Source organism: Bufo bufo, chromosome 5 (genome assembly GCF_905171765.1).
Source record: "Bufo bufo chromosome 5, aBufBuf1.1, whole genome shotgun sequence".
Classification (NCBI taxonomy): domain Eukaryota; kingdom Metazoa; phylum Chordata; class Amphibia; order Anura; family Bufonidae; genus Bufo; species Bufo bufo.
The window spans coordinates 389,309,190-389,326,672 of NC_053393.1; positions in this window are offsets into that span (position 1 = coordinate 389,309,190).

Here is a 17,483-nt window from a genome sequence, read left to right on the forward strand (position 1 = left end):
TTTCTTTCCATCATTCTGGTAGAGGTTGATCTTGGTTTTATCTGTCCAAAGAATGTTCTTCCAGAAGTGTGCTGGTTTTTAAACATGTTTTTTTTTAGCAAAATCCGATCGAGCCTTCTTATTCTTGAGGCTTACGAGTGGCTTGCCCCGTGCAGTGAACCCTCTGTATGTACTTTCATGCAGTCTTCTCTTTATGGTGGATTTGGATATTGATACGTGTCACGGCTGAGGATGTGGGAAATCCTCAGCCGTGTGATGCCAGAAGATGTTAGTGGCTGCTCGGCCAGGATGACAGAAATAGGGAGCAGGTCACCTCCTAGAGCTTCCCTAATCTGACCCTGACTCCTAGCTGCATGAGCCGACCTTGAAGGTAGAAGGGCTCATGCTCAGGAACCTCAGATCCCTACTGACCCTCCGCCGATCCCTGAGCTAGGAACTGGAGTCTCACTGGCCAAGCTGCAAGGAAAAGGGATAGAAAAACAGACCTATGGATATGGCAGGTGAACTGCACTAGTTACACCTACCTGCCACAGCCTTGCTGACTGGATCCCTGTGCTGACACGCTGACGTCCACACCATACTTAAAAGGACACAGCCAACACACATAAAGACAGGAACCCAGATCCATAGCTGCATTAAATAACAGAAGGAAAACAACATCGACTAAACATCACATAACATTTGCTATGACCACAAGGGTGGCCCTCACTGGCAGATGGTATAAGGTATGAGGATAACTCCAGCAGACCATGGCTGAAGTACCCCTCTGACTACTGCTCTCAGCAGAGGCTATATAGGCCCAAGTAGCCACACCCACACAGACACACCCAGTGCTCACAGTCTAGGAAGGGAATTAACCCTTCTCACACCAGACAAGGGAAGACAGCAACTTAAAGGGGAAGTGAACACACAAACAACCCCGTGCACACCAAACATGGAAAGTGCAGACATACATACACACACACCGAACCAGGTGTAACCGCATGCACTTGACAGCAAGCTGCCTAGCAACAGCTCAGGCTGCTATGCTGCCAAGTACAAACATGTTGTCAGCGGCAACCACATGTGAGGCAACATAACAGCAGCCGTCACCATGTGGTTGACAATAAAAGCAAACCGCAGGCAACTGCATGCGGATCCAGAAGTCACGACCATAACCATGGTCGTGACACTCCCACCCCTCAAAGCCCCTCCACCAAAGGGGAAACAACTGAGGGACCCAACAAGGGGATGGGAGAAGAAGAAACAGTGTCAAAACACGCGCATCTCCCCAGGACTGCTGCCGGCCCCTGGAGCAACACACAGGAACCAGAAGCCGACTGCCAGGCTCCGGAGCAACATACAGGAATCGGAGACCAGCAAAGAAACAGCCCGGGGAGAGTGCACTGACACTGCGTCCACTCTCCACTCACGTCCCCACTCCAGTCGCTGCCAGCAGACACTCCTAACCAGCATGCAGCCAGAACACAAACGGAATGCTGCCAGCAGACGACCAGAGATAGGAACATGGAGAGGGACGAGGGATCACCAACACGGACACGGAATGTAAGGTGGCGGGGAATTAGCCACCAACCGCACCGTTAACGGTGATCGCTGGAACGCTCTCCCTCCGGAGAAAACGCATGCACCCCAGATAGATGGCAATGCATGCTGCACCCTCTTTCGAAGGTGTGCAACCGCACACCAAACAAACAACGGTGAGGGAATTAAAAGTAAGGGGACACCAAGACAGACAACGGTGAAGGAATGGCGGGGAAAAGCCACTCACCGCGCCGTCAGTGGCGAAACCTCCAAAACGCTCTCCCTCCGGAGAACGCGTATGCACCCCATAACAAGATGGCGATGCATGCTGCACCCTCTTTCGAAGGTCTTGCCACGTGAGGAGTCATTGTGGTCATACTGTCACGGCTGAGGATGGGGGAAATCCTCGGCCGTGCAATGCCAGAAGATGTTAGTGGCTGCTCGACCAGGATGACAGAAATAGGGAGCAGGTCACCTCCTAGAGCTTCCCTAATCTGACCCTGACTCCTAGCTGCATGAGCCGACCTTGAAGGTAGGAGGGCTCATGCTCAGGAACCTTGGATCCCTACTGACCCTCTGCCGATCCCTGAGCTAGGAACTGGGTAGACAGCCGTTCCTCCTGGACATGGAGGAACAGGAGTCTCACTGGCCAAGCTGCAAGGAAAAGGGATACAAAAACAGACCTATGGATATGGCAGGTGAACTGCACTAGTTACACCTACCTGCCACAGCCTTGCTGACTGGATCCCTGTGCTGACACGCTGACGTCCACACCATACTTAAAAGGACACAGCAAACACACATACAGACAGGAACCAAGATCCATAGCTGCATTAAATAACAGAAGGAAAACAACATCGACTAAACATCACATACCATTTGCTATGACCACAAGGGTGGCCCTCACTGGCAGATGGTATGAGGATGACTCCAGCAGACCATGGCTGAAGTACCCCTCTGACTACTGCTCTCAGCAGAGGCTATATAGGCCCAAGTAGCCACACCCACACAGACACACCCAGTGCTCACAGTCTAGGAAGGGAATTAACGCTTCTCACACCAGACAAGGGAAGACAGCAACTTGAAGGGGAAGTGAACACACAAACAATCCCGTGCACACCAAACATGGAAAGTGCAGACACACATACACACACACCGAACCAGGTGTAACCGCATGCACTTGACAGCAAGCTGCCTAGCAACAGCTCAGGCTGTTATACTGCCAAGTACAAACATGTTGGCAGCGGCAACCACATGTGAGGCAACATAACAGCAGCCCTCACCATGTGGTTGACAATAAAACCAAACCGCAGGCAACTGCATTCGGATCCAGAAGTCACGACCATAACCATGGTCGTGACAATACGCCTATATCCTGGAGAGTGTTGTTCACTAGGTTGGCAGTTGTGAAGGGGTTTCTCTTCACCATGGTAATTATTCTGCGATCATCCACCACTGTTGTCTTCCGTGGGCGTCCAGGTCTTTTTGCATTGTTGAGGTCACCAGTGCTTTCTTTCTTTATCAGGATGTACCAAACAGTAGATTTAGAAACTCCTAATAGTGTAGCAATGAAGGATGGCTTGTTTCCCCTGCTTGGAGAGCTTGTGTTACCGGATGTTTACTTGTCAGCACAATCTTCAAAATGCAAGCACCACACCTCAAATCCAGGCCTTTTATGTGCTTAATTGAGAATAAAATAATGAAGGAATTGCCCACGAAACAGCCTTTGAGTCAATTGTCCAATTACTTTTGGTCCCGTTAAAAACAGGGTGCCACATGTAAAGGAGCTGAAACCCTTCATCCAATTTTAATGTGGATACCCTCAAATGAAAGCTAAAGTCTGGACTTTATGTCCATGTCAATTATATAACTATAACTTGAATATGTTTTAGTAAACAGGTAAGAAAAACAAAATTTGTGTCAGTGTCCAAATATATATCAACCTAACTGTATCACTAGTGTGGATCATACTGAGAGCTGAGACCAAAGACAACCAGTATATGTTATTAGGTACTACTTTTTTTGCATCATGCAGTCAAGATCTAACTCTAATAGTTTGCCTTTGAGAGATAGCTCATGTGTGTTATTTTAAGACACGCATGTGAATAACATTAATAAAACCTCAAATTTTTTTTTTTTTAATGAGCAACACTAGAAGATGATTACTTCCATTAATATTCCACTCTGTAAAAATGACTGAATTGGGAAAAATACTGGCAATGATACAATTATACTATTGGGATTATCTTTATCAATCTTCTCCTATTGAGTACTCTATACACTATGAATTTGCTAGATGTGGGAATGTCATAACAGAACCAGTAGCCCAATGTATTTCTATTATTAACTTTCACATTTTAAATGTCATCCACCCCCATAATCTTTGTTGCACTTTATAGTATATGTACTATTTATAAAAATTTGAACTAATGTAAAATAGGTGATAATGTGCTAAAACAGAAAAATATTGGCAATGATGAAGTTACAGTAGTGGTCATTTCTTTTCTGACAGTTAAGGTGTTCATATTCCCCTGCGGTCACCTGAGGTGGTGGAAGGGTAAGGGAAAAATTTGATGGATATACAGTATCTCACAAAAGTGAGTACACCGTTCGCATTTTTGTAAATATTTTATCATATTGTTTCATGGGACAACACTGAAGATGTGACACTTTGATACTATGTAAAGTAGTCAGTGTACAGCTTGTATAACAGTGTAAATTTGGTGTGCCCTCAAAATAACTCAACACACAGCCAGTAATGTCTAAACCGCTGGCACCAAAAGTGAGTACACCCCTAAGTGAAAATGGCAAAATTGTGCCCAAATAGCCATTTACCCTACCCGGTATCATGTGACTTGTTAGTGTTACAAGGTCTCAGGTGTGAATGGGGAGCAGGTGAGTTAAATTTGGTGTTATCGCTCTAATACTGATCACTGGAAGTTCAACATGGCACTCTTGAAAAAGAACTCCCTGAGGATCTGAAAAAAAGAATTGTTGTTCTACATAAAGATGGCCTAGGCTATAAGAAGATTGCCAACACCCTGAAACTAATCTGCAGCACGGTGCATACAATGGTTTAACAAGGCATGTTCCTCTCAGAACGGGCCTCGCCATGGTTGACCAAAGACGTTGAGTGCATGTGCATAGCATCATATCTAGAGGTTTTCTTTTCAAAATAGACACATTGCTGCAGAGGTTAAAGTGGTGGGGGTCTGCCTGTCAGTGCTAGACCACATACTGCCCACTGCATCAAACTGGCCTGCATGGCTGTCATCCAAGAAGGAAGCGTCTTCTAAAGATGATGCACAAGAAAGCCCGCAAACAGTTTGCTAAAGACATGCAGACTAAGGACATGGATTACTGGAACCATGTCCTGTGGTCTGACGAGACCAAGATAAACTTATTTGGTTCAGATGGTGTCAACCGTGTGTGGTGGCAACCAGGTGAGGAGTAGAAAGACAAGCGTGTCTTGCCTACAGTCATGCATGGTGGTGGGAGTGTCATGGTTTGGGGCTGAATGAGTGCTGCCAGCTATGGGAAAATACAGTTCATTGAGGGAACCATGAATGCCAACATGTACTGTGAAATACTGAAGCAGAGCATGATCCCCTCCTTCAAAAACTGAGCCACAGGGAAGTATACCAACATAACAAACCCAAACACACCACCAAGAAAACCACTACCTTGCTAAAGAAACTGAGGGCAACGGGGCTGGACTGGCCAAGCATGAGTCCAGGCCAAAACCCTATTGAGCATCTGTGGGGCATCCTCAAATGGAAGGTGGAGGATCGCAAGGTGGTCTCTAACATCCATCATCTCCATGATGTTGTCATGGAGGAGTGGAAGAGGACTCCAGTGGCAATCTGTGAAGCTCTAATGAACTCCATGCCCAAGAGTTAAGGCAGTGCTGGAAAATTATTTTCCATTTAAAATATAATGGTGGCCACACAAAATATTGTCCCTTTGGTCACAATTTGGCCATTTTCACTTAGGGGTGTACTCACTTTTGTTGACGGTGGTATCGACATTAACCCCTTCAACCCCGGGCCTGTTTTCACCTTCCTGCCTTAGCCATTTTTTTTGCAAATCTGACATGTGTCACTTTATGTGGTAATAGTTTTGGAACACTTTTACTTATCCAAGCTATTCTGAGATTGCTTTCTCGTGACACATTGTACTTCATGATAGTCATAAACTTATATATTTCACCTTTATTTGTGAAAAAATCCCAAATTTAGCCAAAATTTCAAAAAATTTCCAAATTTTCTAATTTCAATTTCTCTACTTTTATAATAGATAGTGATACCTCATATAATAGTTATTACTTTACATTTCCCATATTTCTACTTCATGTTTGGATCATTTTGAAAATTACATTTTATTTTTTGGGGACGTTAGAAGGCTTAGAAGTTTGGAAGCAAATCTTGAAATTTTTCAGAAAATTTCCAAAACCCACTTTTTGAGGCTTACATAATAGAAACCCCCCAAAAATGACCCCATTTTATAAACTACACCCCTCAAAGTATACACAACTGATTTTACAAACTTTGTTAACCCTTTAGGTGTTCCTCAAGAATTCATGGAAAATGGAGATGAAATTTCAGAATTTCCCTTTTTTGGCAGATTTTACATTTTAATAAAAAAGAATTCCAGTAGCAAAGCAAGGGTGAACAGCCAAATAAAACTTAATATTTATTATCCTGATTCTGCGGGTTACAGAAACACCCCACATGTGATTGTAAACTGCTGTACGGGCACACGGCAGGGCGCAGTAGGAAAGGAACGCCATATGGTTTTTGGAAGGCAGATTTAGCTGAACTGTTTTTTAGATGCCAGGTCCCATTTGAAGCCCCCCTGATGCAGTTTTTTGCAGGAAGAGTTGACGTTTTTATTGGTACCATTTTTGGGTAAATTTTTTGATCATTCATCACTACACTTTATGGGGCAAGGTGACCAAAAAATTGGTTGTTTTGGCTCAGTTTTTATTTATTTATTTTTACAGCGTTTACCTGAGGGATTAGGTCATGTGACTTTTTTATAGAGCAGATCTTTACGGACGTGGCAATACCTAATAATATGTCTACATTTTCTTATTTATTTAAGTTTTACACAATAATAGCATTTTTGAAACCAAAATAATTATATTTTAGTGTATCCATAGTCTGAGAGCCATAGCTTTTTTATTTTTTTACCGATTCTCTTAGGTAGGGTCTCATTTTTTGCGGGATGAGATGTTGGTCTTATTGGTACTATTTTTGGGGGCATATGCCTTTTTGATCACTTGCTGTTGCAATTTGTATGATGTAATGTGCCAAAAATGGCTTTTGTTTTTACACATTTTTTTTTTTTTTTTTTACGGTGTTCACCTGAGTGGTTAGGTCATGTGATATTTTTATAGAGCTGGCTGTTACGGACGTGGCGATACCTAATATGTATTTTTTTAATGTATTTCACTTTAGCACAGTAATAGCAGTTTTGAAGCAAGAAAATGATGTTTTAGTGTCTCCATGTTCTGAGAGCTATAGTTTTTTTTATTTTTTGGGCGCTTGTCTTAGGTAGGCGCTCATTTTTTGCGGGATGAGTAACGGTTTTATTTGTACCATTTTGTGGGACATACGCCTTTTTGATCGCTTGGTGTTTCACTTTTTGTGATGTAAGGTGGCAAAAATTGCTTTTTTTTACACCTTTTTTAATGTGATATATTTATAGAGCCGGTCATTATGGACGCGGCGATACCTAATATGTGTGCGTTTGTTTTTTCATTTTTTATAAAATAAGGTGAAAGGGGCTTTTTTTTTTTACTTTACTTTATTAATTTTATTAAAAACACTTTTTTTTTACTTTTTTTTCTTTACTTTATTTCTGATGTTCACTTTTGGTGGTCTGATCCCCTCTGCAATGCATTACAATACATCTGTATTGTAATGCATTGCCTGTTAGTGTATGAAACTGAGTCATACACTAACAGGTTGCCTAGGAGACCCATCCTGAGGCTGGATCTCCTCGGCACCCGTAGAAGGCAGGTCCTGATGCCGTGCAAGGCCCGCCACAGCAGCGCAAGGACTCGATGCGCTCAATCACACGACACAAACCCCTTCTATGTTGCGGTCAGCGCGGACTGTGCATAGAAGGGGCTAATCCGCCGGCATCAGCTTTTACAGCGATGCTGGCAGATACAGCAGGGGCCCGGCTACCAGGGATCATCATGACGTACTATACACCACCACAATGGATTTGAAATGAAACGAACAAGATGTGCTTTAACTGCAGACTGTCAGCTTTAATTTGAGGGTATTTACATCCAAATCAGGTGAACGGTGTAGGAATTACAACAGTTTGCATATGTGCCTCCCACTCGTTAAGTGACCAAAAGTAATGGGACATAATAATAATCATAAATCAAACTTTCACTTTTTAATACTTGGTTGCAAATCCTTTGCAGTCAATTACAGCCGGAAGTCTGGAACGCATAGACATCACCAGATGCTGGGTTTCATCCCTGGTGATGCTTTGCCAGGCCTCTATTGCAACTGTCTTCAGTTCCTGCTTGTTCTTGGGGCATTTTCCCTTCAGTTTTGTCTTCAGCATCCTCAATGCGCCTGCGCCGATGACGTCACATCGTACACCCGGCGCAGGCGCATTGAGGAAGGAGCGGCTGAGCGAGCGTCCCCCTTCTCAATGCGCCTGCGCCGACTGAAGACAGGTACGGCGCAGGCGCCAGATTTTTTATGCAAACAGGGCCAGCAGAGAGAGATCCTGTCCACTGGCCCTGTCAATCAACATGCGGAGAGGGCATCTTTAGGATAGGAGGATGCGGCTGCTACCAGCAAGTAGCCGCCCTACTTGCTGGTAGCAAGGTAATTTGCAAATTTTAAAAGTACGTTTTTAACATAATCTGCTGAACCAAAATGATTAATTACAGTATGTATGCATAAATCGCAGTATAGGGATTATAAGTAACAAAAAAAAAAAACTGTTTAGTGGGGTGACAGAAGCCCTTTAAAATCAACTCTGGACCTTTTAGCTGCTCATTGTAATTAGGATAATGAGGGAATAGCACACACCTGGCCATGGAACAGCTGAGAAGCCAATTGTCCCATTACTTTTGGTCCCTTAACATGTGGGAGGCACATATGCAAACTGCTGTAATTACTACACGTTCACCTGATTTGGATGCAAATACCCTCAAATTAAAGCTGACGGTCTGCAGTTCAAGCACATCTTGTTCGTTTAATTTCAAATCCATTGTGGTGGTGTATAGAGCCAAAGATGCTAGAATCGTGTCCCAATATTTATGGTTCTGACTGTATGTCATGTGTCGGGAAGGGGTTAAGGCTGTTTGTTGAGTTATTTTGAGGGCACACAAATTTACACTGTTATACAACCTGTACACTGACTACTTTACATTTGATCAAAGTGTCATATCTTCAGTGTTGTCCCTTAAAAAGATATAATAAAATATTGACAAAAATGTGAGGGGTGTTCTCACTTTTGTGAGATATGTACAGTACAGGTTAAAAGTTTGGACACACCTTCTCATTCAAAGAGTTTTCTTTATTTTCATGACTATGAAAATTGTAGATTCACACTGAATGCATCAAAACTATGAATTAACACATGTGGAATTATATTCATAACAAACAAGTGTGAAACAACTGAAAATATGTCATATTCTAGGTTCTTCAAAGTAGCCACCTTTTGCTTTGAATACTGCTTTGCACACTCTTGGCATTCTCTTGATGAGCTTCAAGAGGTAGTCCCCTGAAATGGTTTTCACTTCACAGGTGTGCCCTGTCAGGTTTAGTGGGATTTCTTGCCTTATAAATGGGGTTGGGACCATCAGTTGCGTTGAGGAGAAGTCAGGTGGATACACAGCTAATAGTCCTACTGAATAGACTGTTAGAATTTGTATTATGGCAAGAAAAAAGCAGCTAAGTAAAGAAAAACAAGTGGCCATCATTACTTTAAGAAATGAAGGTCAGTCAGGCAGCCGGAAAATTGGGAAAACTTTGAAAGTAAGGGCTATTTGACCATGAAGGAAAGTGATGGGGTGCTGCGCCAGATGACCTGGCTTCCACAGTCACCGGACCTGAACCCAATCGAGATGGTTTGGGGTGAGCTGGACCGCAGAGTGAAGGCAAAAGGGCCAACAAGTGCTAAGCATCTCTGGGAACTCCTTCAAGACTGTTGGAAGACCATTTCAGGGGACTACCTCTTGAAGCTCATCAAGAGAATGCCAAGAGTGTGCAAAGCAGTAATCAAAGCAAAAGGTGGCTACTTTGAAGAACCTAGAATATGACATATTTTCAGTTGTTTCACACTTGTTTGTTATGTATATAATTCCACATGTGTTAATTCATAGTTTTGATGCCTTCATAGTCATGAAAATAAAGAAAACTCTTTGAATGAGAAGGTGTGTCCAAACTTTTGGTCTGTACTGTATGTGTATTATATCCAAATATGTGTATATGGACTTCAAAAAACAGAAATAAGGGGCACCAAGAAAGATGTAAAATACACACATGTATACTCATACTCCTTCGCATCTTCCCCTATTTCTTTCCAACTGTATGTACAGTATATTAAATATGCCCCATAAATGATCCTATTAGAAGGAAAGTATTGGAATACCATGTCATCTGAAGCCTGTTGTCCCTAAAGTCTATTGTCCTTGAGATCCGTTGTTTTAAGACCCAATAGAAAATGGATCAATTTGGTAATACTGAGTTTTTAGGGACCACCTGAAGTGCACTTAAAGGGGTTTTCCGATTTCTGAAACATATCCCCACATGTGTCGGGCCCCTCACAGATAATATACTTACCCCACTCCCAGCTCCTGGCGCCGCTCCTGGTCCCCGCACCGCTGCTTCTCCCTCCACACAGATGAAAACAGCCTCTCTAGCGTCCCCCGTAATACTAGGGAGGCTCATCACCTTTACCAACTACCATTGGCTGCTCCCCCCCCCGACACCGAATGTTAACATCCGTGTGCAGGGAGAAGCAGCAGCGGCGGGAACCAGGAGCGGGGTAAGTATATTACCTGTGAGGGGCCCGGGGGGGATGGGGGGATGTTTCAGAAATCGGATAACCTCTTTAAGGCCAATTTTGCATATCTACTAAGACCTCATGCTCACGACTGTTGCGGTCCACAAACTACAGATCTGCAAAACACCTTCCATGTGCAATCCGCATTTTTCTCTCTGCTATCACTAGAAATTACTATTCTTGTCATAATACAGGCAAGAATAGGGCATGTTCTATAATTTGCGGAACGGACATACAGATGCAGACAGCACACATATATAATATCTGTGTGTGATCCACAAAAATGCAGATCAAGCGCAATGCAAACTATGGTCGTGGGCATGTGGCCTAAAAATTTGAATTCTCCAAAATTCTGCAATAGATCAGAAAATTATTTAGCTAGGGCAGCCTTACAGACAATCTACCTGGTTTCAAAGTGTTGATCCTGGAGACAGATGTACTTTAATATTACAGTTAAGAAATAAAGTTTTTCAAGGGAATCAAAGAGGAATATCTGTGGTATCAAACTAGCAGAGATTTATTAAGAAATCAAATAATTATTATAGCTAACCGAGCTTTGGCTTGGTTTACAGTTTGGACTTCATTTATTGCTTAAGATAATATTAGATCTATGGTTAATAATTGACTAATATGTTGGATATGTAAGGGTGATGAATATTACTATAAATTTAAGGATTTACTGTTAGGTGACCTAGAAAATCACCTTGATCAAGCAACTTAATTAAGGCAACCATTCCCTTTCAAACAAAGGAGTTCTTGTCTTCCAAAGATAGATGTAACATTATAAACGTAATAGTGTGGCCTGGGGGAATGTTCATGCTTCCAACTTTACAACAGGCCTGTGTGCTACAATAATGCATGTCTTCATTGCTGGTGAGCTATCAGTATATGATCAGTAGGGGTTCCTAATGATCAGCAGAATGACCTGATCAGGATTAAGACTTTATGTCGAAACAAGTAGGCCGCTTTGCTCTCTGGTCGGCTAATGGATTTTAAGGTGATGCAATAAACGCTGGAGGGGCTCGGCACATGGGGTGATATGTTTTAGAAAACAAAAAACCCCTTTAAGTGCACTTCAGGTGGCCTGATTTCTGGAATTTTTTCATTTTTTCACTTTGGCTGGACCGCAATATTTATTTACTGTAATGTAATATGCCTGTGAGATTTAGGCCTCATGCACACGACCGTTGTTTTATTCCGTGTCCGTTATTCAGTTTTTCGTGATTTTCTGCGGACCCATTGATTTTCAATGGGTCCGTTGAAAACTCGGCTAATGCACCATTTGTCATCCGCGTCCGTGATCCGTGGTTCCAGTCTGTCAAAAAAATATAACCTGTCCTATTTTTTTCACGGAAAACGGTGCGCGGACCCATTCAAGTCAATAGGACCGTGAAAAAACGCGGAGGCACACAAGATTGTCATCCGCGTCCGCGCGTCCTTTTTTTTACTTTCCTTCATGTCTGTTGATCCTCCAAAAATAAAGAAAGACACACGGAAACAAAAACGGAAACGGATCACGGAACAACGGAACCCCATTTTGCGGAAGGGAACACAACAACGGTCGTGTGCATGAGGCCTTATACTGAGAAATAGCCTAATATGCCCTATCTCTGACACTCAAGCAGCATTAAGACTAAAGCGACCACGGACCATAACGCAATTCCATGACAGAATGCAGAACGGAATGCCTTTAGAGGCATTCTGTTATTCATTCCATCATAATAGAAGTTTATGACGTGCATAACGGATCTGTGTTTCCATTATGTAGGAGAGGACTCCCCTGCATAACGGAAACGGGACGGATCTGTTATGCAGGCCATAGACTTCTATTATGACGGAATGATTAATGAAATGCCTCTAAAGGCATTCCGTTATGCATTCCGTCATGGAATTGCGTTATGGTCCTTGGTAACGGAATCCATAACGCAATCCTGCTTTTACCACCAAACAAAGCGCAAACAAATTTCAAAATATGAAATTCGCTCATCTCTAGAAAATATATACTTCAAATCTTGATTTTTGGTCAACTTCCAAAGAAAGATAATGTTCAAGGCTAGTTTCACACTAGCGCTTACAGATCTCCGCCAGACCCCATTATAGTTAATGGGGCCAGACAACATTCCAACAGTGTCCGGCAGTAATGGATCCGGCAGACTGTTCCCGGAGGAATGCAGAAGAAATATTGCTGTACGGGGGCGATTTATCAGTTTATTTATGCCAGTTGTCTGGTGTATACACATTGAGAAATATGCTGTTCATAATGAGCGTCATATTTATGAAGCACCTGATCCACCATTTCCAAATTACGTATAGTAGGTGAGGGTGAGTGCAACTTTTCTTTTAATTAACAATTTCCCCTACTTAATAAAAACATTTATAAATAAGACAAAGTATCATAGTGAAGGGGGTATACTAAATATCGCTATAGAACCCAATGATATTTGTGTATGCCCTTGGTGAAATCCCATTAACTGTTGTATCGCTGATTTTATTGTTTTATCTGCTCCTACTGCCTTTCTGCTTTTACCAGGTCTACATACCAGTTTTATACTGTATGTATAAATTAAACAGATTGTCCAGGATTAGAAAAAAATGGCAAATTTCTTCCAAAAAACTGCACCCCCTCCCCCCTTCCCATACACAGGTTGTGTGTAGTATTGCAGATCAACTACAATGCAAAAAGCTGCAATACCAGAAACAACCCATGGACAAGGGTGGAGCTGTTTTTGGAAGAAAGCAGCCATATTTTTTTAAATGTTGAACAAGCCCTTTAACCTTCAAAATCTGCTCATTAGAACGTTTGGGAAACCTATAGAAATTCTTAAAATGTTTGCATTATCGTCACCATGTTCTCCCCGACATATGAAATGTGTACACTGTGAATTGTCTGTGAGGACAGATATAAAACAAGGGTTGAGCAAAAGAGTATATCAACAACTCAGCAGAGACGTAGTGCTAAGAGCATAACTGTGCTAAACTGCCTCAAGCTGTAGGTCACTGCTCAGTGATGAAAACAAATGTAATTTCCTACATGGACTGGATTCTTCTGGATCCCCCAAGTTAGATCAAACAATGAAGCTATAATTATTGGAGAGGTCCAGCAAAAATCTCAGTCATAGTAACATCATTGTAAATATCACAATAATTGGTAACAAAATTATTTACATTGTACAGTCAAGTAACTTTTCCTGCCGCTTCATTCATTTTCTGTAGGACTGCCAAAAGTAGCTGAGCACTGTACTCAACTATCTCCAGCAGTCCCACAAAAAACTTATGCAGCTGCACAGGGCATGCTCATTCAGCCACTCCATTCATTTTGGGGTACATGGCCCCCATTTTTGTGATCGGTGGTGGTCCAAGAGGTTGGACCCTCAGCAATCTTTCAGATATCGCCTTTCCTGTAGATAGAGGATAACTTATTATCAGAAATGAGTGAATCTAATCAAATTAGACTTGAAAAATTGGGTCAATTCCAATTGGTTATTTTATTCCAGTGAATTTCTCAAAATGGCATGAAACATTGTTCAGATCAGAAGACAGGAAAGATAAAGAGGAAGGATGATATGACCCCAGGTGGTTTGCATGTATACACATGGCAAGCTTTAGCAACAAAAGGCAGACATTTTTCAACCGTTTTTTATGTAAAAAATCCTACAGTTTGTGTTGTTTGTTATACCACCAACAGCCATTTGTTTACCCATAGCCATATATAGTATGTCGCTGTTACTTTAAGATTACTAAAGCTGTCTTGGCTTCAAAGAACATGAATTGAGTTGCATACAGTCCTAGGAGACCCTGGAATGCCATCCACAGGTTTTCAGGACAATTGGAGCACTTTCACTTCAAGTGGAATTTATTCAGATACTCTAATCGAATCGCCCAATCGATTTGACCAAATTGAATGCAAACCGAATTTCAAGAAATTCGCTCATCTCTTCTTTACTGGAAAAATGAAAGAACTAACTTAAATATTAGATGATTTCTGATTGGCCTTTCAGGCCTGAAAAGCACTTACTGTACACTCAGTACTGCAGTTCCCACAGCAGGGTGCAGATCCTGAAACAGATGGCTTATCCATTATATCTGTGGTGGGAGCTGAAGCAATATACCCTCTTAGTGACTTGTGATCCTAGACAATCTATAGATTCTGTGCTTCCTTCGCTCCCAGGTCTGGCACTTGTCCTCTGCATGTAGGGATGGAGAACCTCTTGTAGTAGGCCTTACACTACACAGGCACATGCAGCTCCTAAGGCCAGACTCACTGGCTAATGCAATCAGACTACACAGCTCCCCCATGAGGGGGGAGAAGGTCCAGCTTCCTGCCATCTGAGTAGGGCACAATAACTAAGATGTGCTAACAATAAAGTCCTTGGGATCAAATACAGGGCACAACACACTAACTCTTAGCATCAAATTGGCTCTTTGTAGAGATCCAATAGGGCACTGCATTTCTAGTCTAGCTTATATCAGTTATAGTGATGAGTGGCAGGGGCAATATTCGGTAGAATATTCGTTTATATATTCGCAAATTCGAGATTATTTTCTTGATCGAGAAAAATTGGCAATGTTATTTTCGCATAATGCGCGCGAAATACAGGCGTCGGTCATTATAGCAAAAAATTTTTTTACAGGTTCCTGAGACTGGAGAAAATGCTTGGCATGGCAGAACATTACAATAGCTTTATATGCAGATAGAGTGCTCCAATATATTCGCGATTGCGAAATCGGCACTAATGATGCAAATATTTTGGCGCAATATGTGCAACTTTACATTTTAACAGGTCTGTATTGTTGTCAACTTGTGACATCACAGCACTATGTATGTGTGTATGTATGTATGGACAGCTACACTCTATCACTATCTAACCTACACTGACTATCTCCCACTAACTATCTGTATTATATATATAAACTAAATAACTAACTAACTATCTAATGTAATGACACAGGAAAGCAGAGAGCACAGCTATAACACTGCTGTCTATCTCAGATCTGCAAAATACTGCATACAAGGGCTGCTGGGGACGTTCTTATATAGTAAGGGGTAGGGAACATTCCTATTGGTTGCTAGGGATGTTACTAAGCTCAGACAAAGACATTGCAGCCTTCTCATTGGCCCACAAGCAAGAACGGAGGTTACTGATGAAAACAAAATCTAGAATATTCGAAATTACGAATATATATCACTATATTCTAAATATTCGCTAATTCTCGAAGTGCTGATATTCGCGATTAATATTCACAATTTGAATATTCGCGCCCAACACTAATCAGTTAATGTAACAATTGATGATATTTTGGGCTACAGGAGAAGGGACGCGGCAGGGGTCCAACTGCGATATGGACAGCTCCTTGGGCTCCTTATTAGGGTAATTTGAATATCAATATTTAGATAAACTAAAGCATAGATGGCAATAAGACTGATACATTTAAAACTTAATCAAGGAGACCAAAGTGCGTATTGGAACAGCTCTGGAGGAACATTCCTGGTGACAGAATCCCTGGCGGGCCCTTATTGCGGCCCGCAAACAGTGGGTCCGCAATATACGGTCCCCAGCCATTTGTGCACCACATCATGGATGTGGACCCATTCACTTGAATGGGTCCGCAATCTGGAAGTGAGGTACGGAGGCACGGATCCCACGCAAGCACTATGGAGTGCTCCTGTGGGGTTTTTCTCTGTGCCTCTGCAACGCAAAAAAAATAGAACATGTTCTATTTTATTTTTTTGCGGTGCAGACGGATCACAGAGCCATTCAAGTTGAATGGGTCTGGATACGTTGCGGCAGCCAGATAGTGTCCGTGCTTTGGGGATCGCAAATTGTAGTCCCCAAAGCACGGAATGGAACTTTCTGGTAAGACCCACTGATGGCTCCTGTACAGTGTGAGGCATGAAAGAAGGAGGGAGGGATGGAGCGAGGAGAGACTGGTCTGGCGCCCCCTTCACGAGAGTAGGGTATTGCGACCCTGTGCGATCGCACAGGTCGCACAGCCCTAAGGCTGGCCCTGGACAGACCACCAGTAGAGAGGATCGTTTGAGCCACTGACAAGCATGAGCAGTTCCCACAGTTTTTTTGTCCACCATCCAGACACAGGTGCCACCTTTATTACACACCCATGTCTCTACTTGGACCATTTCCAGGTACTTAACAGAAGGAAATTTGGGTCATGGCACCTGTTATGTGTCATGACATTGACAGCCAGCGACTGTCACCTTCTTTTGCATTGGTGTTGTAAACTAGAAACCTGGACCGATACGGACTAGAGCTGTATCACCTTTAGCAATGAATCCAGGTTCTGTTTGGGATCGCAAGATTGTCGGGCTTGAGTATGACTTTGTGGTGAGAACTTCAATTCTGTCTTTGCTGTAGAACAAGACACTGCTGGTATGATTATCGGGGAGCCATCGCATATGACAATTGGTCACCCCTAGTAGTGATCATACAGTAGGTGTGCGCAGCCTATTGCATTAGGGTGTGCACCCTAAAGCACAAACACACACCGCGCGCGCGTGCACGTGCGTGTGTGTGTGTGTGTGTATGTATGTATGTATATATATATATATATATATATATATATATATACACACACACACAAATACACTAAGGGGTATCAGGGTACATTATTATACAGGGGTAATATAACTAAGGGCTATCAGGGTAAATTATACTGGAGTAATATAACTGAGGAGGGCTATCAGGGACATTATACAGGGGTAATATAACTTATATTATATGTTATATTACCCCTTCATCATGTCCCCTGAGATAGCCCTCCTCAGTTATATTACCCCTGTATAATAATGTACCCTAATACCCCTTAGTTTTACCCCCTGTATAATTTACCCTGATCCTTCAGTTATATTACCCCCTGTAATTTACCCTGATACCCCTCAGTTATACAGTATCATATAACTG